Source organism: Argiope bruennichi, chromosome 4 (assembly GCF_947563725.1).
Source record: "Argiope bruennichi chromosome 4, qqArgBrue1.1, whole genome shotgun sequence".
Lineage (NCBI taxonomy): Eukaryota > Metazoa > Arthropoda > Arachnida > Araneae > Araneidae > Argiope > Argiope bruennichi.
In genome coordinates this window covers 140,919,111-140,928,306 of record NC_079154.1, presented here as the reverse complement: position 1 = coordinate 140,928,306, position 9,196 = coordinate 140,919,111, and positions in this window count along the sequence as shown.

Genomic DNA, 9,196 nt, shown 5'->3' with positions numbered 1-9,196 from the left:
TAGATTTAATCGATAAGTCCTATTTTTTAAAAAAATTTAAGAAATTCTAGTTACTTACATAGATTACGTCATTCGTACACATAGATTAAATAGTTCAAATGTAACGAATAGTGTCAAGTAATTCATTTTAATATTTAAGTTGCTTTATGAATTCATTCACATTATCACTGTTTAAATGGCCAAAGGTTCAGGATTCGGCAGTACGTTTCAGGATATCAACAATTTGTCACAGTCTACCTTCTTCATCTCCTTCTCTTATGACCTGGTTTGAAGTTCAGAAAATTTGGCGACCCTAATTAAGCTTAAATTTTAGAATTAAGTGTTAAAATTTATTATAATGCAATTATAAACAAAGATCTTAGCTTAATCTTTTTAGTGGTGATTAGACAGAGTGCTTCAGATATTCGTACCATTAACATTGAAAGCGTGTCTTGAATCCAATGTCCTAGCGTAAACATTTTCCCAAATAAATCGACATTTCATGAACTTACTTGCCATCTATTTTTTTTCAAAGAATATCGGCGGAATTCCGAATTCTTTTCTACGAAACAATTCGATAATGCTACTTTCAATTTCTGGCAACATTCCTTTATCGAATACATTTCTACGTCATTTTAGGCAAATATTTTTGACTGAAAACAACCGCTTTTTCATCTAACCATCCAACCTGATAATTTATATACCGTAAATTGAACTTCCAATTGTTTTTTTTTAATATATATATATATATATATATATATATATATATATATGCGCTTATTCTTAGAACAACAATCCAACTATTAAGGCAAAATTTGGCAGCCGAAATAGGTTTTGTCTTTTCCAGTTATTTTTCCCACGAAATTCTTATTCATAACTCCTCCAACTCGCCCTCTCGCGTTTGTGTGGGGGACGTGTTTTTATTACCCACCATTCCACCGGCAGTTCAAGAGAGCGGCTATCGAAATTCTGTCAAGACCGCCTGTGTCTGATATTTATGATCGTCTTAGACAACCATATCAGCATTTCTTACACTTTTTTCTCCTTTCTTTTCCTTTTGCGGTGTATTAAATAGGAAGCATTGTGTTCGCAGGTTTGACGGATGGACATTATCACGGAAAACAACACGAGAATTAATAATCAGAATGCAGTGACACGATAACCACCATTTCGAGATAGTTTTATTAATGTTGGAGCTCTCTGCTGACGAGTTTATTAACATCGCGAAGTAATGTTCGCGAAAATGCAGGGAGAAACGGATTAAAAGCGAAAAAAATCGGGTAATTTGTGTAAAATCTTTCACAGTAAGCTGCTGGTTAGTGAAAAGCGTATTGTTCCCATTTGATGATTATGCAATTCATTTCATTAAAGCCAGTTTGCAATAAAATGAACACGCTTTGCTCTATTTTCTCAGCCTCTCGTTTCAAGGTGTATATTTTTCAATTACAGTGCACTCCAGAGTATCCAGTCTCCGTACTAGCTGGCCTAGTTTTTCAAAAACTAAAAACTTTAACTCCTATTTTTAGGTTACCTTTTAATATCTGTGAAAAATAAAATCATTCCTCAGTGAAAAATAAAATCAGTACGAGTCCATTTTCTTAAGAATTAGGTCTACGACTTAAGTTAATGTTTCTGTTTGTTTCCTGCATTTAAGTTAGGCACTACAGAATTTATGTTACAATGTGAACAGTTTATATCCTTTGATTCACTTTTTCTCTAATAAATTCTTGAAGCATGCAATTCAGTATATAAACTATCAGTACAGAACCCTCTATTTTAACTCAACTCAATACCGGAACGGCTTCTATGATTCACCGAGCTGCGGCTCCATTCCCATTCTACGCGGCTTGAGATGAATGAAGGGCCTGTACTCAATAAGAAATGAGAAAATTCGTATAATAACATTGGTATATAAATTTCGGTATAAAAACTTTGTCTCCCGGTATTGATGGGAAAAGAAACGAGTTAATCGTTCTCCGACTTATCTAACTTTTTTTATTATCCGGCGTACCCTTTCGCCGCATTAGGCCAGGTACTCTGGAGTGTCCTGTACCCTGTATTATGATATATTAATGAGTTTAAAAAATGTAATTGTAATTATGAGACTCGAGAGAATTAATAAGTGTATACAGAGTTAATGTTCGCATTACAAATGAAGATTCTTAACGCTTTCGAATTGACGTATGTCTACAATGCGTAAACATCAACTTTTGTTTAGCCCTTTAATGTTCAGGATATTCGAAAAAGTACTGCAGAACTGATTGCATCAGTGTTAGCGGAAAATATCATCAATATATATAATTGTCCAACATCGATAACAGCCCATTTAAACGGGTACATCTTCTAGTAAGAAATATTTGTTAAAAGAATAGGACCGTAAGCAGAAGTATTTAAATTAAACATAACGCCACTTTGTTCTCTCGCGCATATTTATTTTCATTTTTGTGCTGTGTCATTCAATACGCAGCCTCACTGACAGAAGTCCTGAAAATCTGATGACTTCAGCAAGGCAATGCTACACATAGTAACGGCCAATGCTTTCAATCCTCACTAGCTCCGGTAAGTGACCTGCCTTTTTTTTCTCTCTGGCATCGGAAAATCATAGGACCCATAAGAGACGAGAGGATATACCAAAGGGAATAAGGCAAAACATCTGATCATCCCATCCATCAGGCCAACCGTTTTTAATATCGTCTGAGGTGAGAGGGGGAGAAACAGTCATCTTCTGTTTTTCGCACTCCTTCCGACCGCAGAAAATGATTCACATGCATTACTTCCCCGGAGATTCTTCTTCCTCCAGCAGTGCTCGGAAAACACTATAATCACCGAATAATCCCGACGGGCAATTTAGCAGGAATACAATAATGGATCGGACCAATCTGATTGTCCGAGTCGGGAGGGGGATTGAAAACGCGATGCCCGCAAAATTCCTATGCGGTCTGAGTAATCCTTGCCTCTGAGTCAGCCACTATGAAGGAGCCGAGTCAGTCGAAGTGTGCGTTGGAACGTAGCAACCGTGAGACGGATTATTGAGTCACCAAACGAGGCGGGTTGACATCGGTTTTGGAATAATGCGGCGACAATTCGTCAAGAGATGAATGCGATCCATCCTAAGGTCCGGAGGTTTCGTGCCAGAAACCGTTGGGAAGCAAAGGGAGGAGTGAAAAGTCGTTGTTTCCTTTCTTAATTCATTTGCAAATCTGTATCTGGAAACGTCGAGTATGACAATTGCATTCAAAATGTTTATTATTTTCAGCCCAGGCAAATACCGTATCGATAAATATTTTTAGAATAGCGTTTCGAGCAAACAGATTTCGGGAATTAGTGATATTGTCCTGCAAAGCAAAATCTACAATTTTGTTTCAATAAAAAAGAGACTGGTGCAGCAAATTTTGTGAATTGTGCCTGAACTGTGGCAGAATGATTCAGAGAATATTTTGGCTTTAATATTATAACAAAATTTAGAGACAGTTAAAGAAATGATTTCCAAAAGAATATTCATTTGTTGAAATTAGCATAAAATGAAAGAATAATTTTATAATAGGGAATTTTTTTGCCAAAGTTCTATTAGATGAAACAATCCATAAAAAAATCATTTTACAATAAAATGTACAGTAATACTGAAGAGAGCTCAGACTATATATTTCAAAGGTAATGTTCGGTAGACTGAAGAATGGTAACAAATCAAAATGTTTCTTAATTTTAATCGAGAATTGTTTATTATTTATCTATTATAAAAATATGATACCATGTTTTTTTTTTTTTTTTTTTTTTTTACTTTTTGCGACTTTTTAATCACTGATTGTTTACTACGTGTATTAAACTAGCGGAAAGGGTCTCTTCGAAAGTTCCTCATATGCTCTTCGATTCAGGTTTCCTCCCTCTCCGTTCAAAATGACTGGCCGCAAATGCCAATAGAGGACAACAGTTACGCAATATTGGTCATTAGCATGAATCCAACATTTTTACTGAATCTGTCGTATTCTGAATGCCTTTCTCATCGCCGACGGATACCAAGTCACCAATGCCGAAAAAAAAGACAACTGCTAAAATGTTCAATACCATGAAATTGATGTGGCTAAACAGTTAGATCTTACATTTTAGCAAATTTTCAATTTACAAAATATATATTTTGCTCTTTGAAAGACGATACAAACTTAAAATTATAGATTATCTTGAAATTTTAATCAAATCAAATCTGTCTACCAATTGGCAGCTTGTTCGTCTGTTTATGTCTGTCACTCCCCCCCTCCCCCACGTACACACGCACAATGCCTTATATATATATATATATATATATATATACCCTCCTTTTATATATATATATATATATATATATATATATATATATATATATATATATATATATATATATATATATATATATATATATATATATGAAATCAAATACATGATCATGTCCAGTAACGCAAAGACAGGAGGGACAAGGGGTTTAAATAATCTGGTCATTCGTCTTAGCTGAGACGAACTAACCAAGTCCGTGAATAGAGGACACATGGTAAAATATCAATGAGATATTTTGAGTTGGACAAACCGATCTGGAACTTTAGGTATAAATTCTATAGATGTGGGTAGGTTGCTTGTTTAGAATATTCAGGGTAAAAACGCCGCCATTTGCATTTCATGTTTTGAAAAATAAGGAAAGAAATTAAAATCAACGGGACTGACATTAACCAATTATTTGCCGAAGTTCACATCAGATAGTCTTTTTTTTTCTTTCTTAAATTCTAGTTAAATGCACGAATTCGGGAAACATTCACAATATTATTCTTTTGATAAATATTTCATAGTCAAGCCATGCCTTAGTTACTGGCAGCTGAAACACTTTGCATTATCGTTTGTTTTAGAATTATATGAATTACAAACTGATTAGACAGTTAAATTTACTTTTTAATTTAAAACAATACCATGTCTGTTTTAGGATGGTTCTCAAAATTTTGAATTGCAGTCAGCTAACAAGAACGATACCTAAACTGGCATTCAATCTTCAAGCTTCCTCACCACACCAGCAGAAAAGAATTTATTCCGATGGATTTAACTTTAAAAAGATCTTCTTACACGGTAACTAACCAATAAAAGCGGTTTTGAATCCGGAACACTCGAAACATTAGAAGTAAAAGCAATGAGAATCTGCATCCTTTTGAAGTTCATTTATACTACAGGTCAAAAGTATTGCAAGTTTGAGAAATTTCACATTTTTTCAAGAATAAGTCCCCCAAAGGTAATATTTTCCCCTCCAAAGTAATACTTTCTAGTATAAATGTGGCGGAGAAGTTCCAAGCTATTCTGTCATCCAATGTAAAGCAATTGTCTGCAACGATTGCGTCCTGGTAGTTTATTATGAAATCGCTCCGACTGCAAAGGATTTCATTTCATTTGTTGCACTGTCAAAGCACTTCGCTGTACATTGCTTTTCAATTTAAACTGTTCATTACTTTTTGAAATGTGTGAATTAACTCGTAACCAGCACCAGACTGTTATTTTAATGCATCAAGAAAATTTTTCAAATGTTTGGGTTGCTCATCGGTGCGATTGCACTGAATCAACTGTTCCTCGCCTCATAAAGAGATTAAAAAACTCTAATTCTTATTCTAAAACCGAAGGAACCGTAGATAAAAACCCTAGAAGTGGTTGTCTGAGGTTATCTTCCAAACGTGCTGATACTACATTGACAAGATTATGCAGAAAAAATGGATTTGAAAGCTCTTCTACACTTGCAAGAAAATGGAATGAGCCCACTTTTATCATTGCCAATCCCAGAATAGTTCGCAGGAGACTCTATGAAGCTGGTTACAAGGCACAAATATCTAGAAACAAACCAGTACTGACGAAAGCAAAGCTGAAAAAACGATTGGAGTGAACCAAGGTGCACAAAAATAGCAGTATTTCGGAATGGAGATAAGTCATACTCAGCGACGAAAGTCGCTTTTTTTTAAAAATGTCTGCAAACCTGGCCATGTTTGGCATAAAGCAAAAGAGAGCATGAGGTCAGAAGGCCTTGTTCGTAATTCCAACACTCAGAAAGTGTAATGGTGTGAGGTGCATGTCATGTTAGTCAACTGGGTGATTTCATTTTGTACAGGGAGCCATGAATAGTGACAAGTATGTTGGTGTGCTGAAGGATCCATTGCTTCGTAGTGCTTGTGACATCTTTCCAATGCGGGAACGGATGTTTCATCAAGATCTAGCAACCTGCTACATAGAAAAGACAAGAAAAACTTTACAAGTAATTTTAAATTTCATTTCAGTTCAATTCTGACTTCTATATCGAAACATTAGTTATTTTAGGGTAAGGTTGCATTTGCAAAACATGGTATTTATGTTCTCGCATGTCCAGGAAACTGGACAGATTTAAACCCCACTGAGAATTTGTGGAGTATAATGGGAAGAAAATAACTAAGAATCATCCCAGAACAAAACGAGAACTTCAGGAAACAATAATTAAAGTGTGTCATTCCATCCATGCCTAACAGAGTGACAGCTGTCATCGACGCCAGAGGGGATCCAACCAAATATTAAATGCTTTTCAGTTAACTTGAGCTCTTTTATTATCTTTTCTGATCAAAAGAACTTGAAATGTTTTCTTTACTGCCTTTTATTTCGGGGAACCAAAATGGGTTCCGATACTGAAAATCTGTACATTTTGTTTGTATTTTATTCTTTGTAAAATTAAATAATATTTTTTGTTCAAAAACTTAATTGTAACTTGCCTTTAGACTAATTTAAATGATGACATTAAAAATATTACTTAAATGACAAAATATTAGTTTTGGATGGCTTATTCTTAAAAAAAACGTGAAATTTCTCAAATTTGCAATACTTTTGACCAGTAGTGTATGTCCACTGAATTTTTAGAACTTTTAACTATCAATAACAAAGAGAAAGGAACGCCTTATTTAATTCTCCATATTTTTGAATTTTAAAGCATCCATCAGGCGTATAAAAAATAGAATCAAAAATCTAAAATAAAAAAAAAGATTTTAATAGTTTTTTTGTCAATAAGTGATTGTATCGAACTATTTTATTACGTTGCCAGGTGCAGTACTCTAATGTCAGTATATAGCACCTGCAGATATGTTTTATTTTCCCAATATTTCATAATCCCAATAATTTTGAGGTGAATGTAAAAATCTCGTGAAATAATTTGGATGCCAATTTATTGACTGTTGTTCACGGTTGATGACTTTCCATATTAAGACAAGGTGCAGGCGTGTTAGTAGTAGAGAACAACTGATGAATAACACGTGACAAATAAGGCGATTTTATTCTTTCTTGGTATGAAAAAGTTGTGCTGAGTTCACGATTCTAATGAGTCAGCACACGCACGTGTCGTGTTTTCGGAGTAAATGACGAAATGAATACAATAACCAAATCAAACTCTGCGTCAAAGTGGTCCGTGTTAGAAAATTTCAATGAACAATAGGACTGGAAAGTACACATACAGTTAGTGCTATGGTTAGCTGAAAAGTCCGAAATAGTGTAAGATATTGATTTTAATACAGAAACCGTTACTACGGTATTAGATGGTGAAAAAATTCTTTCTTTTTTATTACTGTAACATTAAATTTCTGAAAAAAAATTCTATTTCAAAACTATGAAGATAATCTTTACGAATTAATAAATATAAAATGTAAAAAAAATGTAATAAATTTTTAAAAATACAAAAAAAAAAACCCTACTTGCTTTTTATTAATTTTACAATTGATCAGTTTGGTATCGGCGGGCAGTTTCTCAAAAATGATTAGAATATTAAAATTATTCGATGATAAATATCTATAGAAGTCTAAATATAATCATCCTTCTTGTAGAAATGAGAAGAATATTGGTACATGCTAAATTTTTTCTTACAATACAAAGAAGTTCAGCCCATATTAATATCGTTTAGAGATCATCCAAACAATTTATATCCACTTGTCTCATATAAACTTTTTTTTTGTATTCTATACCGTCATACTAGTTAAACTATCTGCATTTAATCTTACGTTATCAATGCGTGGATTTGTTTCATTATTGAATGGATGACTGTGTTGAAAGTTCGCAAAAAGAAAAAAAGGTTTTTCAAGTCATGTTTTTATTAGAGTACAGAAAGAGTTAAAAAAAAGCCTTAAAATCGTTAGGTTGTGATAGCAACTTGAAATAAATTTGAATTTTTACCACATTCATAATATAGATTTTTAAAAAAATGTTTACATTTTTTTTTATGATATTCACTGTGAATTAAATCTTTTAAAATATTATTTCCAAACTCTCATGTTCCTCCGTCTTTGTTTGGAACTCTGTATTTTTGATAAATAAAGTATCGTGATCATATTTACGTACTAATAAAAGTTTGCTCTAATGCAGCGTTTCTCAACCTTTCAGTATTCATGGCCCAGTTTTCAATCATAATTTTTATCGAGCCCCCCTCTTACACTAAAATGTATAAAACAATAATGTATATTGAGTATTTTGGATTCTGTTGTTAAATTATTTTTAACTAACTGCCAAGACAAGAGTAAAAGTGAGCCAACGTTCGCGAGAAACCACATCTTGCATTTTGGACAAGCGGGCGATGAACAGATGAAGCGAATGAAAGTTTAGAAAATTTAAATATTATATTTGAAATGAAGGCCAAACAGAGAAATAACGTTAAAAGAATATGAAAGTAGAAAAAATCGTCAATGAAAGTTAACCTAGACGGGGTGAGCTAAATTTAAAAACTGGGAATATATTTTTTCGAAAAATAAAAGAAATAAAACAGAAGTATGAGAAAACAAAAGTGAAAAAAATAGCAATGTTTGTAGAAGGGAATCCACACGACCAATGCCGTCTCGAGCATGCGCGGAGCAAATGTTTTCTCATAGGAAGAAGGAAAATATTCGATAACGCAAGTTTCAATTCCAGCCAATCTCATTGGAGTCGATCCTTTTATCACTATCGAATCTATCCTAAATTTTTATGTTATATATATTTTCGTGTTAATTGCAATTCACCATATTAAATATTCACGGCAACAGATTTATGCAGATTCATGAATAAATTTTTAAACGTAAGTAAGCAAGCATTAGACGATAGTCAAGTATCAACAAGTACACAGACGAGATTGGTTCCGAAAATAGAATCAAGGAAATATTCTCAAGAATACTTAAATTTTGGGTTTACCAGTGAAGTAAATGAAGAAGAAAGGCTCCTGTGTATCATTTTCTCAAAAATGTTG